A 17,612-nucleotide genomic window follows, 5' to 3' on the forward strand; every position below is an offset into this window, starting at 1 on the left:
CTATTGCAGTGCAGATGAGAAAGATGTGTGCATAAAGGCACATTGTAAATATCCAGATCATTGCATTGTATAATGCAATTACTGTCTGACTTCAACTGAATCAAGACTGCAAAATCATAGTTCAGGTAACAATAGGTGACTCTAAAATCAAATTGTGGTCTGCTGCAGCTATATTGTTATCAGGGTATATTTCATGATTAATTGATTGTGACTTATTCTAAATATTAAGACATATTAAGATACACTGTGGGGTCATAATAGCTATTCCTGTACATTGTATCCCCCTCATCCTTTTAGTTTCCCCAAGTTTTCATATTATTTAAATGTCGAGAGAATGAAACAGCGCCCCCCTGGGTTGTAATGGCTGGCGGTGGGCAGCCTTTGTGGTCAAACATGATATTGCACTCAAAAAATGTACGCAATCACGAGGAGTCTGCCGAAGAGACGCCAGGTGAAACTGATTAAATCAATTAGCTAGATCGTCACTGTGATTCCTTTGCGAAACGGAATGCACGGGACTCTGGAAAGAAATTGTGTATTGAAATGTAATGAAAGTTAGTTCTACTCAGGCATCACACACCAAACAATAGAAAGTTATGTTATTATTTTACATTAAACAATCTGGAAAGGTAATGTTAGCTTGTTTTCTAGTGTTGCTAATATCAGCTTCTGTGAGGCTAGCTAGCAAGCTAGCAGGGATGGAGTTTTGTCAACAAACACTAAATCACCGTCACAGCAAAAGCAGCCGGACAGTATACCGATATGGACACTTCACCTCCATGAAAGAAAGGAGAATGGACGTCAAATAAGGTCAGCCAGATACACTCTCTGTCCGTCTGTTATGTGTCTCTTTGCTGACTGGTTTCGTTCCTGGTTGTGTGAGTATTTAACCCCTGGTTGTGCTAAATGTGCTGTGCTTGGTTTGCCTACACTAAAGCCGTTGTGTTGTTGCTAATGTCTACAGACACAGAGAGTAGTGACAGAGCCTGGAGAGCTTTGAATCATTAGGGCTTTCCTCCCTTTTGCATTTCTTGGTTGTTCAGTCACCTGTTGAATTGTGAGTTGTGAATGAGCCTGTGCAAGTCTATGCTAGCTTTGAGGACTGTCATCCTGGATTTTGTTTTAGTTATGCTGTATAATGAGTCATTAACTTTATGTATTCATGTATTTGATACATGTATTGATACTTTTTGATGTGGTCAATCTGCAAATACTTTTTGTGTTCAATCTTTTTAGTATTTCGCACTGATCTGTATCTCTTAGCTTTGTAGTATTTGGTTTTTTTTTTTTTACATTTTTGTATGCTTAGAAGATAAATAAACATTTGTAAGTCATGTGGCTATGACATGTGCATTTATGATTCGCCATCTTGAAGTACGCTATATGAATGTTATGTGTTTTGGTGTATTCCATCAAAATAAAACAATAGTACCGATCTAAAGATGACCTGTCTGACTTGGTTTCTAAACCTAGTCACTAGTATAATGAGCACTTAGTTTTAGAGTGAATCTAACTGGCCTCTCTAAAAGACCAGATGGTCCCAGTCTAACCCTTAGTTTAAATGGACTAGAACCACCACTGAAGACACAGTTAAACTTACTGTTATGTAGCAAACCCTACAGCAATCAGAACAACAAATATCCTTTACAGTTGTTGGGTTTGATCACTGGCCAAACTTTATTTTCATGTCATCTGTTTTATATATATTTGACCAAAGAGAATGCAGTCTGGTATATCGGTTGTAACAGAGATCTTTTTTTTTTAGGTTTGGGATATCATTTAAAACCATAATAGTATTACTCACTTTTTACCACTGTCTTTTTAACTGAGTTGAGTTTAGAGTGTATTAGTCTATATTGACGACGTTTCATTCCGGGATTGTTCAGGTGCTGCCGGAAATTGCGCCAAATGTCCCTCATTTCGGCTGGAAGTCAGTCACCTTCCGCTTTCTTTGTGTTGGCATTCTAAACTCCGGTGGATTTCTGAGGACTATGGTTAACTGCTCCTCAGATCTCTGCAGGGTAAATCCAGACAGCTACCTAGACTATCTGTCCAATCTGAGTTTTCTGTTGCACGACTAAAACAACCTTTGAACGTACATGTTCCACCAAAACAAGTTCCTTCCGAGGCTATTTGCTGCTCCGCCACTGAAGACGATTGTGATTGGTTTAAAGAAATGCCAATAAACCAGAGCATGTTTTTTTCCCATCCCGGAATGCTGTGTGGACTAGCCAGACCCTCCTCCGCAGCTCTGTGGAGGAAGGTCTGGCAATGCGAGACTAAAGCCACATTAACCAGCTCTGACTGGGGGATCCAGACACGTTCCCAGGCCAGTGTGGAGATATCATCTAATCTATCATTTTTATTTGTTTGTTTTGATTAAAGTTTTTACATAAATGCGTGAAACAATTATAAACAGTAGCACTACAAGTTGTCTTAGCTATTAAAGCAAGAGTTTGACATTTTCTTTTTTCTTTTAATCATGCTTCGATGAGAAGATCGATACCACTCTCATTTCTGTCTGCTGAATATAAGGCCAGAACAAAAATATTACCATGAAGACTGAAAACAGTATGCCAGAGCTAGCCTGCCTGTGTCCAAAGGTAACAAATCCAGCCTACCTCAAATGCACACTCAATTAGTGTAAAAACAACAATTCGCCTTTATGTTCCAGTAGGGCTGGGCGATATGGAGAAAATCCGATATCACGATATTCTAGACCAAATACGTCAATGTTGATATTGCGACGATATTGTAGCATTGACAATTGGTGCTTTCACAAAATATTATTTACAATTAGATTTTAGATAAATAATCATCAATAATGTGGATATAATGTGGTTATAAAGGCAAATAATAGTATAGCTAGAACAATCAGGTAAATTCAGAAAATTACATCACTTTACTGTAATGCAGCCTTTAAAACCAGGAAAAAAAACATGTATGCCATATTACGATATCCAAAATCTAAGACTATATCTAGTCTCATATCACCATATTGATATATCGATATATTGCCCAGGCCTATATGCCGGACTATTTCTTGGCCAGGACCAGTAACTTCCTGGAGTTTCTTCTGGTTGTCTAGCAACCAGTCCCAACCATGAAATTTTGATCTTGGTTATTTAGTTTGGAAATATGTAAAAGATTACTGTGTGGGAGAAGGTGAGAGCCTTTTGGACTCAGTGCAAGGCTATGGCTATTTCCTGTTATACCGAACTTGTAAGCATAGTGGTTTGTTAATTTTTTGCCAGCACTCTCTAATCTGCTCCTGTTTGAGAGTTTGGGCATGCTACCTCCCAGACATGACAAAATCTCAGGAAAATACATTAATTTGCCCAATATACATGTCAGCTCATATACCTTGGCTGAGACTGACAGCGTATGAGGAGAGACTAATGAGATGCAGAAAAGGCTGCAGGACTCTCTGCTTGTGGACGTGCGCTGTAACAACTGTTTACTCCAGAACATAATTCCTGATATAAAGCAGAGCCACACTTGATGTAAGGTGCTACTTTGTCCTTCCCTGCCCGTCCTGCTTCAGATGAATTTACACGCTCAGAGTGATTTCCACACTAAACACTTTCTCGTCTCTTGTCAGGACGGATTTAGACAATGTTCCTCCGACTATATTCATTTCTTTCTAATCGTCTTTCCTCACCTGTCCTTGTATTACCTGTCCCCTACCCATCTCCCTCTTTCCTCCGCTCGCTCTCTCTCTCTCTCTCTCTCTCTCTCTCTCTCTCTCTCTCTCTCTCTCTCTCTCTCTCTCTCTCTCTCTCTCTCTCGGCTGAGTGACTTGTTGAGATGGACGTAATGAGACAGGTCCATGCAGGGAGGGAGATGGAGGCAGTACCACGAAGGAGTGCCGCTGTAAACAAGGTGAAAAATAATCAGGTGAGGGTGGACTGCGGCTCTCTGAGGGCCCGCTGCAGCCACCGGCGCAGCAGCCAGCACAGCCATGCAACAATACATCACTTTCTCCTTAGAAATGACTTTTTTACCTTCAGTCAGCTCTCATTAGCTCCCTCACAGTTCAGCCTTTTTTTTTGTTTATTTGCTTTTATGCCTGTCTTGATTTAGCACTGACTCGGCTTATTACCTGTTTGCTCTCAGCCAATTTGATTATTGCTATAAATCATTTCTACATCTCAGTCTGTGACCTTTGCAAGTGTAAATTCCAGGTTTAGTGTTTTAAGATGGCAAGGTGTCTTAGTTGCTTCTGCATGGTATTGCTAAAAAATCATTAACATTTACATAAGATTGATGGATGTATTTATCTATATCTAATTTAGCCATCTTTAAACATTTACGGTGCATTCCATCCTTGGCATCTTCTGATTGTCAGATTAATCTCCCGGTTATTTAAAAATTATATAATCTGATAATTTTTATAACCAAAAGTGTTCAAAGAAGTTTGGTTCAAGACTTGTTAGAGAGCAGGAAAATATTCTTGGTATGGTAAACACTTTTTGCACATCCAGCAGACATGGAGCAACATTAGCATTCATTTAAAACCATGTATCTTCACACCAGATGAATGTAAGTCTTATACATATTTGTCTTGAATGTATGTATTCACTCCCTTTTTAACGACGATGACTACTATGACGATTATAATAATTCTAGAACTTTATTTCTATAACACAATTCATGCATGACAAAGCAAAGAATCATGACAAAATCAAACAATAAAAGAAGGACAAATACAATAAAATAGGATAAAGTTGACTCAAAAAGACAAGACAAGATAAGAGGAGATAAAGTCATTGTTAAAAACAAGCTCTATTTCTGGTCTCCACCAACTCCTGAGGTAAATATCTGGCTGTTTATCAGCTAAATGCTCCATCATGTTTACCAGCAAGTCACTAACTTTGTTTGTCTACAGTTTGGTGCTGAGCAGGTAGTGTATAGTGTTTTTATCTGAGCTTTAATGCCGGATAAAGCTGGATAAAATACCTATTATTTTGCTTAAGTACTAAGTAAATGTACATTCCACAACTGCATACAGAAATATGGATTAGAGTAGTTTTAATAATACAATAATAGACATGGCTTGTTGCCATTTTTTACTAAAAAAAAACACAATGTACCCGTGTGAAAAGTTAAGTGTGGAACATAATCAAATGTTTTCACAGTTGAGGCATTATCTTAAACTTGCGGTCTTGAGTTTGTCAGATTATTGTAACCTTGGTGTTATTTATATTCATTAATTTTAATTAAAGCCAAACCATTTATTTTCACATGCTTCAACATGAGAAATTATTTTGAAATTGAGAACCACGCCCTGTGAACAAATACAACAGAACAGAAAAAAATGAAGTCATTTGTGATTGGTAATTTCAAGCTACAATCACATGTTAACCTGTATGAGCACCAGAGGAAGGGGAAACAAATCCAATTCTAGGTGTGAGTTTATAAACAGGACGTCCAGTTTGACACTTCCTTGTCTTCCCCGTGTCGGAGGGCAGTGGTGGTCTGACCAGGCTGTGGTTCAGATCCGATGGTTTAATCCCACAGCGAGGCGTGCAGATGCAGCCCTGAACCGCAGTGACGAATGACCTGCCCTAATGGCCCCCAAAGGCAATTAAAACTGGCTGGTGGGCAGCCTTTCAACTAGTAAACCCATGGAAATGTTAAACTTCAGAAATGCCTCCCAGAGGCGCCGTTTCCTCCACACTGTGAAGGTGGGATGCTGTGTACTAAGAGGCTGGAGGATCCTCTGATGAGCCGTGAAGGCGTTAAAGTTTAACTTCAGAGTATTTGTCCTCATTTAAATTGTAGTTTTTATTTTATTCAGTTTTTTTCATCTGAAAAAAATCCAAGAGGACTTGCATGTAGAACTCATGGGAATACAGTTTCACAGCAAACATAGAACAAACTATCTTGTTAGGCTTTAACACATTAGACTGTGTTAAATGAGACCTACAGTATGAAGCTGACATAACTCCAAGGTACAGTCGCTTGTTGTAGTCCCTCTGTCCAGGAAGTTGTTTTAAGGTCAGAGTAGTATTATGTTTTAACACAAAAACAAATCTTTAAAATCGTTTTTGGGTCACTAGATAGCTCACCTGGTTGAGCGTGCGCCCCATGCACTAAGGCTCAGTCCTTGACGCAGTGGCCGCAGGTTCAATTCTGACCTGCGGCCCTTTGCTGCATGTCATGCCCCCTCTCTCTCCCCTTTCACATTTTCAGCTGTCCTGTATAATAAATGCCACAAAAATAAAATCTTAAAAAAGATTTTTTTTTTTTTCATTGTCTTCATCGATGGAACATTTCTTATTTTTTCAAGAAGCAAGTAGGTGTGAGCAGCCCCTAAAAAAATAATACTGAGGTGATCCTATCTCAACAACATTAATGTTGTCCAATGAAGATAAATAGAGCCCAATTGTCCCCTGTAGGTTTTGACCAGTTAGTGGTTCCATAGAGTGATCCCAAGCGTGTCATTTTGCAACCAGACCTTTTGGGAAAAAAAAATAGTTACTTTCTAATACAATGTTAAACAGACACAGGTAGAAGCGATTTGCAGTAACCAACCACCACCAACAGCAGTCAGTCGACACTTGTGGTGGCTAAGCCCATAGGAATAGCTCTATTAGAGTGTCTGGATCAAATGTGCTTTATGGTTGATTGCATGGCTTTAGTGCTTTACTGCAGTATTTGTCGCATTAAATGGCTTCAAATGTAACGACCTGTGCATGTTTGTACTGTATGTAGGGGGTGTTTTCTTTGGTATTGATTTTACTTGGTTGGTAGGTGTTTGGTTATATCTCCACATGGTGATGATGAGGTTGTTGTTTTGACTTGTAGACTGATTGACTTAATGTTATTTTGTGATGTGACAGCCTTTGCTCAGATTGTAGGCTTTAAACTGCTATAATAACTGATCTGTTTCCTGCAATTCCTGACAAAATACAAAGTGTGTGTGTTGTGTGTGTGATAATGTAGTTGTTTATAAGTCTGTGGGTTGTTGTATTAGCTGCACATTTATATTGTTTTTTTTAATAATGTCAGATTCGAATAATGATCACTGGGCATATCACACTTTTTGTTAATTTAATTGTGTGAAAACAAGCAACACAAAAACCTTAACCGGGGCCTGTTTCACAAAAGCAGAATATATAAATCCAGGATAACTGATAAAGCGAGGCTTGACCTAGTCTAATCTGTGCAGCCTGGCTTGGTGCGTTTCACGAAGGCCAGGCCAGGCTGAGGAGGAGCGACTAGGTTGAGCCAGGCTGAAGTAATTCAGATAGATGCACGTCCACGGCTTTCCTCAAAAGACCGCGAGGTCGATCACAGATTTACTGATGCCAAAATGGAGAATACGCATTGTACATACTTTATACAGAGTGAAGCAGCTTCTTGTGGAAGTATGATAACGTGAAACACATTATTTGTATAAAAAGAAAAGAAACACGGCCGTTGTAATGAAACAGCGAGAGAAAGCGTAGCAGACGATCGCGGACCGACTGAATGGGTAAGCAGCCTAAATATGTACGTTAACTGACCACTGCTCTGAATTGAAACCATCATAATCATTCCATTCAAGGATTAGGCTCCTAATCATTTGCACAAATTAACAGTTGTACTCTTTGCCTTAAAAGTAAGCAGAAGATAATGTTACTCAGGACATTTACCATGAAGATCAATTTTCTACAATGCTAGAATATGATGCATAAATATCTCTTTCATTCTGTTCCTCCCTCTCGCTCATGGGCTAAAATATAAATTTCCTAAGTCATATTAACTTCCACTGCTCGCTTTTAATGCAAAGTGTACAACTGTTCATTTTTGCAAATGACAGTGACTCATTGAATGGTTTCAGTTAAGCGCAGTAGTTCATAAATGTCATTCAGTTTGTCCTCTATTATCTGCCACGCTTTTTCTCGTGTTTTTTTTAAAAAACTTTTATAGAGGACGAGTTTCCTTCTCTACATATTATATGCCTTGCTCCCTCGTATATATGGACATAGAAAGTAAAGACACTGAAGAAATTGGACTCTAAAATATAGAAACTATAAATATAATTAAGTGATAAATTCCATGCACACTGTAAACATGAATGGAACAGAGTGTATTCATCTGTTATTTCCCCCCCCAGCAAAATATAAGGTCAAAAACCATTGAGGTGTCCTCTCTCTGTTGTTACATGAATGTACAGTAGCCTACATCACTAGGTAGTTACTGGTCCAGTGAACAAAGACTATAATTTGGGAGATTTGTACAATTAGGATATGTTCTTTAAATTGTACAATCCTCCCAAATTATAGTCCCAGTTTACTGGACAACACACATTGTGTGCTAAGAATGCCAAATACAATGCACATGGAAGTGGAACAAACATGATCCTTATTGTTAAAGAATAAAAAAAAATAATTCAAGGTGCATTGGTCAACTATAGAAATGTACAGCATTGTATGTATTGCCCTTAGTAACAGACTTCATTTAAAACACATTTGAAATGTTATCAGCCTTTTCTAATTATCTCAACAACTGCCATAATATATTCATCAAACTTCTAACAACAATATGAACAGCAGTCTTCATACAGCAATATAACAGTGACAACTGTAATATTGTAACAATGACTGTCACATGAATAATTATTAAAAAAAAATAATGGTCACGACTTTAAATAATAAACAGTACTTAAATGAACAGCAATATGCACCTGTTGTATTTTAATCCAGGCTGATAACAATAGGGTAAAACCACTGCTGGGTGATCAGAAAAGGCTCCAGGATTAAATAAATCCTGGCTGTTAGCCTGGTCTGGAGCAGGCTAGCTGCACAGAATAAATCTCCATGGTGATTTATGTGCCTCCGCTTTCGTGAAACTGAATCTAACTAAATTCATCCAGGATAACGGGAAATCCCGGCTTTATCCCTTATCTTGGTTTTGTGAAACAGGCCCCCGGTCTTTGTGTTGCTTGTTTTCTGCACTTTGATCACACTTGATCTAATGTGTGTTTAGGAGACTGTAAACCATGCGAGGAGTACCATGGGAATGCAAAGTGTATTGCATTAAAGCATTATAATCTCTTTAGAAACTTTTGGTCTTCAAATGTTTATTTCACCAAACAGCAGTCAGGGCAACACTCCTTTTGATTTTTTTTTTTTTTTTTTTTTGCATAAATCATCCACACAAACGGAGTAAATTCAAAGGATGAATCTGCATTCATCTTATTAAAATGATCTTCTTCCATGTCTTATTTAGAGATCCGACTACACCATATATTTGTCTTTTGAGATGATCTCTGTGTCAGATTAGGCGAATATAGTCATAAATTGTTGTAGTGACTTGGCTGATAGACATGGCAGACTTCGACCAATCAAAGTGTGTCATTCAACCTCATGGCATCATCACCAAATGTTTTCAAATACAGTTTTATCAATCAAGTAAAGCTGGGCTTTACCCAACTTAAAGAGAAGGTGAGTGTTTAGGTACACAGTAGAGCTAGCCTGTAAATATTGATTTGAATAATCAGTCGAGAAGCCTCCGTGTCCAAACTCATTGTGTTATTTGAAAAACTGTACTTTATAAAATTGGTGTACAACAAGCAACATAGGATAACAGCATGGCAGGCTATACACTTTTACAAACAGGGTTTCTGTTTGCTGCTCCAGTGCCCTCTGCTCTGGTACCGAATGCCAGAGAAGTCTGCTAAACTAGTTTTTAACCAGATGCTGCCAGCGGTTCTTCTACTGCAGTTCAGTGTGATACACATTTCAGCTGACAGCGCTGTCAGTAGCCACACAGGAGAGACGCTCCTCATCACGCTAGGATTTTATTACTGAATTATGACCACAATGCCACAATATCTGTTTGACTGTGTGTAAATCTGAGGTTTAACATCACAGATGATGATCAAAGGCACTGAAACGTGAATCTTATGTCTCCAATGGGTCATTTATTGCATCATATAATATATTGTAGAAGTTGTCAAATGTGATGGCAAAAAGATTCTGTTGTCCCGTACGCTATATCATCATCAAACATCAAGCTTTTGTTGCACCCAGTGCTTATTTTCATTGCTGATGTCCAACATCTGTACAGGGTAGGACCATTATCAAGCTGATATTGTGTAGTCTGAATTTGGCATTAAGGTGAATGAAGCTTATCTGCTAGATTGTTTTTAAATCTGTGCTGTAAATACATTAGTTGTAGTTTGGCTGGCTGGTTTATTACTTAAATAGATGCATCATTTTCAGGTGACTCTCTCTCAATACTAAATTATGTAGTTGTACAGTAAATAGTAGTGTAAAGTCACAATGTTTGGATTTAAACCATTATAAAGCCTTTCAGAAACCCCAGAGGATTTTGATCATTCTAAGAAAAAAAGCAATGATCAGTGACAGTAACTCAGCTTTTCTAGTGTTAAAGAATTTGAGTTGCACTTGAGAATTAACAGTGATGTGTTCTGTGTATACATCATGGTCAATTGTAGGTGACTCTTCAAGGACAGATTGTGGCTTATATTTATTTTTACACTTTACTGCATTTTCTGCAGTGTTATAAGAGCTACAGTAAGCGTCTGGTCTCAGTTTCCTTCCTGTAAGAGGAAATTGAGTAATGTGGTCAGCTTTGATCTGTACCACGCTGCTGTACAACACTTCAGCGTCAACAATGAACAAAGGTGAGCCCAACCAATCGCATAGTTTGGCTCGGCCTGCTGCTACACTCCTGTTTTTCTCCCAACTCGTGCTATAATCAAGGTTGTAGAGGCTGAATCGATCCAGTCATCTAGTTCTGCTGTAAAACCATTTATTAAAACATCAAATACTCTGCCCTGGTGGATGTGTGCCCAGTGATTACCTTTGCAAATCAATTAAGCCACCAAGTAATTGATTGGATACGAGTCCGCGGTTCCAGGATCTTGTGCTTTTGGAGCGAGTGAAGGTCAGCACAGCGCATTTGTACCAGATTTCCTTTGGATTCCTCTCTTTCTATTGAAGAAAGTAGACTTAACATGGCGGGTTGAATCAATAGAGAAGGGATTAGATTTATGGTTTGGGGTCTGTCTAAAGGGTAAAGAACTAGAATTTAAGGCTCTAATCAGTAATCGCACTTTCGCTTCCAACAAAACATTTATGCACAGTAAGATTAAGATCTGTTTGTTTTCTGACTGTAAGAAACATGTCTTTTACTATCAAGGTGAAATATTTACACAGAGATTAAAGCATTATGATAAAGGGGTCCATTGGAATATATGACAGTAATGATTTTTGTGATTTGTAGAAATAAGTTTTGTAATAAATGTCAGCACAGAACAGAACTCCGCCTTATGGGCTTTAGTAATGCATGTGTTCAGCTTTGTCTTCCAAATACTGATGGGAGTTTGGGGTCAGTGGACTCTCTCAAGCTGGGAACAAATTAAGGCAGACGGTCAATGAGCCGCCTCCATCCTCTACAGTGTGAATCGGAAAAGCACCAGAGATCCCACACAACCTGTTTTACAATAGCTGAATTCCCAGCAGCATGAAGATGTAAACGTCAATGCAATTAAAGCCTGTTCGTCGCCACGGCGTCATGAGTTTTTTTTGTTCACTTAAAACAGGTAGCAGTCGGAGCTCCGATTGAACTCGGCTCCACATTAGTAGCCGTATCCTCCAAGGCCTTTGCCATTATACTAGAAGAGGCAGGTTTTCCAAGAAGGCAATTATTCATTAAATTAGTGTGGAAATGAGGTTCTGGTGGTTGTGTACTGATGAATTATAGTGGCCAGTAATTTGCACGGTAATTAAAGATTTGAGCTCCTCGCTGTGCCGTAAGCATAAATCACATTTGCAAATGTCGGCCAGAATCTGTGAAGCACTCCACCTCGTTACAGCCAAACACTGAGTTTTAACAGTGTTTGAGTTTTAAGTGTTTGAACTTAAACCTTTATCACAAAGACTTTTCTACAAGCTAACTAGGTTTGCAGCACTGGCACTATACCTACAGTGCAGTTAATGGGAAATTTCACATCAAAGGAAACAAAGTAGAAATCTTACTGAATGTGTTTTCATACTTTAATAACTGACTGAATTCAAATAAATCATTACTAAAACTGTCATGTCAATAGGGGTGGATAATGAGGACTGGGATAATAATTCAGGCCAGGAAGTCAATGTCAGTCTAGGCCAATATCCACACATTAACAAAAGAACCATGTATACTGTATCCATTTTGTCGAAATATTTTCACTGTTTATGCCAGTAACATAAATCTTTAAGATTTATAACTATACAGTCTACAGCGAAACAAACAATAAAATGGATAGTGAAATAAGGCAGGCCTGCTTGGTTCTTTTAGTGAATGATTGTAAAGATTTACAAAGATTGTTTACGGCATTTACTATGTAACTGGGACGTTTCTGGACCGATTGGCGGGGGATTGATGTGGACGAAGTATACACGACGGCCCTATACTCTGGTAAGAGCAAATTACCTTTAACCATGTATCCAGCTAATTTAAATAGCTCACGTTACTGTATCGTCGCCCAAGATGATTGTGATTGGTTGAAAGAAATGCAAACAGCCCAGAGTGTTTTTTCCTCCAATAATGTATGTGTGGTGTAGACAGACCTCAATCCACAGTGCTGTAGAGTTACAGTAGGTCTGGCAATACAAGACCAAATAAATCCTATTCATGTCAGTGTATGGGTTATCCTTGATAGGTGAATGGTTGTTATTGTATTGGTAGTGCCAAGTTTTAGATTTAGATTCCTACTCAGTCTTTCCATTTTTGTACAGTAAATGCCTTGGCTGGCTTCTCCAAACTGTGTGTGTCATTGTCGGTAGACAAAGGAATCTGGGTGTTAAATGTATAAAGCTAACCACATGGCCCTGTGCTGTGGAGTGGCGAGTACTAGACGGATTATTACATCATTTCAATAAAAAGTGGTTCATTAGAAAAAATCCCATCACTTTGAACTGTGCAGTGTTCAAACGCTGTAAACAAAACATTGCCTTAAGCAGATTACTGCTAGTGATCTGGATACGCAGTATGTTTGCAAATGTACTCCGTGTCCCACAGCTAAACCTCAGTTTTTTCAAGATTATTCGGATAAAAATAATTCTTACTGGCAGTGGTTCCAATGGTTCCTTTCTAGAGTACTGTGTACAATTGTTTACGCATTGTTTGAGTAATGATGTATTTGCTGCTTCATATAAACTGGGGTATACAGTACATAGACAAAAGGATCCTGAGATACATAGAATCTAAAGAAAAGGCACTGTTTAAATTATTTCCAGTACTCACTTGAAATATAGTCAAAGCAATACTTTAACCAGTGAGAAGTGACATGTAAAGTACAATGAGCTCAGTCCTGCTTAAGGAACTTACATCCTGTGAGATCTGCTTTGACTTTTCTTTTTTTTTTTTACATTTTTCTTTTCACAAAGTTAATTTCCACAGTCTCTGTCAAACAACGTTTTCAGTGCTTGCCATTGTTTAATTAAGAGGAGGTGTGCAACACAAGAGCACGCACACTCCGGCTAGATGAAGGAACTCCTCCGCTGGGACTTGATTCGGTTTGAGAGACTTGGCGTGGGTGAAAGAGGAGATACGCTTGCCAGAGAAACGTACAGTGCTCCACCAACACACTGAATGCCCCGAGGGAATTAAGGCAAAGAATTCCTCCTGGATTTTCTCTTTCAGTCTCTTGCTCTCTCGCTTTCTTGCTCCCCTCCCGTCTCTCTCCTTCTCATTTGGTTGTGGTAATTCATCACGGAATATCAGAATTATTCAAAGCTCAAGCACCAAAATGAAGGCTTCGGAGCCCGTGTATAATTGGTTTCCGTGAGGTGCCGCCATGCCTATTGAACCTTCTTGACTCCCTGTCCCTAGCAGTAGTATGATAAAGAGACAAGAAAATCCCCTGAAGACACATAGATCATGACTGCTGCGAGAGGACGGAGAAGATGTTGCGCCTCCAACATTCATGAAATTACAAGCTTTTGATTTGCTTTTGTCTCTTTCATTTGTTTTAGGAACATGCATTCACATGGCATCCTTTTGAACACACACCAGAGGAAATTCAGTCAGTCCAAGGGACCCTGAAGGCAGAACATCTGATAGGGCGCTTCTGACTGACTTTCATTATATTTTCCAGACCTGTAAATTAAATAAGTAATAAACCTAATGATACTAATAATAGAAGCAAAAGGAAATTAACTTCAGAGCATAGCCTAAATTGTTAAAATAAATCTTTCAAGTACCCAATTTTAATTTTAATCTTGTCCCTGGACATCTGGATTATAGAGACTATTCTCCCAAGAAAAATGATGGCATCAGTCGTCGCTGACGACTTTTGAGTGACAACGCCCTCTAGCAGCCTTAGGAATGGTGTCTTGTCCGTTGGGCGCAAAGGAGTAAGTAGTGGGACGTTATTATAGAGGGGGGACAACAAAACCTAAGGCTTTATACCATGCAAGACCACTTTCCGTTTTCCACACTGACAGTTGTTTCATTTAACAATGACTAACATTCACTCTTCTTTTAGCTTTGTGTCCGTCTTCACCAAAAAGTATGTTTGCGGGAATTAAAAACAAGACGAGCTAAAGGATGCTAAAATGTTCAGCAGAGTTTAGGGGAACTTCAGTGTTCACATTACACATAGTCTAGTCATTAATCCATTGGTAAAAAAAAAGTAAGAAATACAATACACTTGGCAGTCAACAAAAACAGCATACAAACAACTGGGAGGAGACTTCTTGGCCTGGCCAAGACGGTAGCATAAAAAGTTGCAAAGAAACAATACCTTCGCACTACCTGAACACTGTTGTATGATAGTGTGTCTCAGACCACTGCTATCTGCTTAAATTTTAATCACAATAAAGACAGCGTTAGAGTTGAGAGCTTCTTGAGCCTCTGCGACTGCAAAGCGCCAATGGCTTCGAACGCCATCTGTGACTTTGGCCAGACAGTTCCTGTTGCCTGGCACAATCACACAGATGACACACACAGCACCACTGCAGCGACACTTCCAGTTTGGGTCCGACAGTCATCTCCAGCCAACAACAGGCTTCCTTCCTCCCTCCCAAGTGCTGAGGAGGGGAAGACCGAGCATGCCTTCTGGTTTTAACTGAGAGTGCTGCAGAGATGAGAGAGTCTCTTAATTGACTGTGGCATCTGCTCCTTCAGACAGCATCATTCCGCTTTAGCCAGAAAGCCAGTAAAGTAATCCATTCTTTTTATTCTTGTAGAAAGGTCCAGGAAGTTTGGATACCTCATCACCTATCATTAGGATCTGCACTCTGAACTGAACATGTTGAAGTTACCAATGACCGAGTCAGGAACTAACTGCAAATTTATGAAAATATAGCAAATAGTTCCTGAATGTCTCGGAATCAGTCGATAATTACCAACGGGCTGCTCAATATGGTAATGAGCCCATGACGAATGATTAACTCTGAAATTCGATGTGACATGGCATATAACCAGAAACTAATCATTACTTCCTTATTACATAAATTGCATTTATAGTTATATGTTTAGTAAGATAAGACAGGTGTCACCCAGTGAGTCAATATTAAAATGCAAAAATACAGTATGTTAAGAAAAACGGGATGAACAAAGGTGCAATAAAGGCTACTGGTGCTTGTAGCTAACTTAACAAGAGTCTACACCCACACTAGCATCTCCGTGAGGCTGTTCTTCTATTGTTTGACCTAAATGCTAACATCAGCATCAACATCAACATGCTCACAATGACAATGCTTTGTTTACCATGTTCACCGTCTTGGTTCAGCATGCATGCTAACATTTACTAATTAACACAAAAAACAGTACAGCTGAGGCTGATGGGAATGTTATTGCCATGGGTGTTTTGCAGGTATTTAGTCATAAACCAGAGTATTGGACAAATTTAAGATTTTATTTGATAATGACATTAAATGAGAAGTGAAGGGATCACCAAAGATATTACAACTCCCTCCCTCCGGGAGGAAACATGAACGTGAAAGTGAAAAGTTTCATGGCAATCCAGATAATAGTTGTTGAACTATTCAGTCTGGATAAAAGTGGTAGACTGACCACTGACGGACCAACATTGCCATTGCCATCCCTTGAGCCATGTCCTAGCATGGTTAAAAAACAGTTTTTTTGTAGATGAAAAGCACAAGCACAGCAAACATACAGAGCCCTAAATGTCCTTAATGATCCAATTAAGTCATGAACGGAAGCCACAACTTGTCCAATTTGTTCTTATTACCACTAAAATGGGAAAAGTGTTTTATCTTTTGCTGCTGTATTGGAACCTAATATCCCTCATCCATCTAGCACGTCAAGGTCCTCTGGGTACCTTCCAGTTTGCTACAAACGTTTACATATCATCTGACCAACAGGCACTATCGGGTTTATCCAGAAATAAGCAGTCATGGTTTATACTTCACAATTGTCGTTACATGTACTTTGGTCAGGGATCTGCACACAGCTTTCCGGAATGCATTCAGTTGAGTGCAGATTCAAAACACGGAGAAGAGAAGCTGGTGAATTTTTGTTTTTCATGAGTTGGGTCATTATTGTGTAATGTAAAACACATCCTGGGAGCTTGGCTTTAGCAAGATGGAGACGGTAAACCATGAGGGGCATTTTCAGTTTGGTTTTCTGTCTACAGTCAAGCTGTGTGTTGGTATTTGTGAGGATGAGGGGATATCCTGTCATTTGGCTGATGCTTACAGGTGCTTACCTTGCAGGGCTCTCAATGAGAGAGCCGCCGCGCCACGGAAATGAGCGGTCTTTAATGTATCACGGTAGTAGCCTGCACTTGTGCGCTGCTGCTCGCCAAGGATTCTGGTTGCAAAACAAACAGGCAGTCTGCTGGAGAGAGAGGTTTAGAGCCTCTAATAAATCCCATGGCTTCACATACTCATGAATAGACCGCGAACAAAGGGTTAGTAAGGGGGGGGTCAGGATTTACTGTCATTCCCCCATATGTTGATTTGAGCAGCAGGGGACGTATTCATTAGCTACCCTGTTATCCAACTCCTTCAACACTGTTAATGAGGTGCTGCCGTGTTGTACAGTGTAACTAATAGGAAACATGGTTTCACTGGAGTGCATATTCATGCTGACATCAGTGCAGCTCCTCAAATTAGTTGTCTAAATGACATGAATGCATGTGGCGGACTGAGTTTTAAACTTTCAAATCTGAAATATTGCCAAATATAGCTTAATGAGCAGAATCATATGAACAGTTCATTTTTGAGGCAGGTTTATTTGTATAACACCTTTCAATGAGGCAATTAAAATTGCTTGACATAAGACATAAAGGTGTTAAGACAATATGTTAAAGTAAGTAAAAATAGGAAAGATGAAAATCTGGTCAAAATATAACAGATTGTAAAGTTTCTGTTCATCAGACTGGCTAACTTACTGACAACTTTGATAACTAGCTTAGGGCATTTATCCAGGGAATGAAGGCAATTGAAATCATTACATTGCCCACCTTAAAACTGTGGTGATTGTATCGATTGTCTGTGCTGCCGGGTTGAAGATGTGTGTGAAGAAAAAAAAAAATATATACACTTAATACCTTTTTAATAAATTGTCTTCACTACATATATTATGTGAGTCCGGACAGACATGGAGGTAAACTGCAACTTGACTGTTTGGCAGAGGTCAGT

General features: G+C 39.1%; 1 long non-coding RNA gene across 1 annotated transcript in view; it reads left to right on the forward strand.

The window, feature by feature from the left end:
* The first annotated feature begins 406 nt into the window (after positions 1–406).
* LOC116054561 overlaps positions 407–17,612 on the forward strand; it is a 110,904-nt gene continuing 93,698 nt past the window's right edge. The window contains exon 1 of the long non-coding RNA XR_004106096.2: positions 407–810. This is a non-coding gene — a long non-coding RNA (uncharacterized LOC116054561). The remainder of the gene's footprint in view (positions 811–17,612) is intronic.

The sequence above is a fragment of the Sander lucioperca genome, chromosome 20 (assembly GCF_008315115.2).
Source record: "Sander lucioperca isolate FBNREF2018 chromosome 20, SLUC_FBN_1.2, whole genome shotgun sequence".
Classification (NCBI taxonomy): Eukaryota; Metazoa; Chordata; class Actinopteri; order Perciformes; family Percidae; genus Sander; species Sander lucioperca.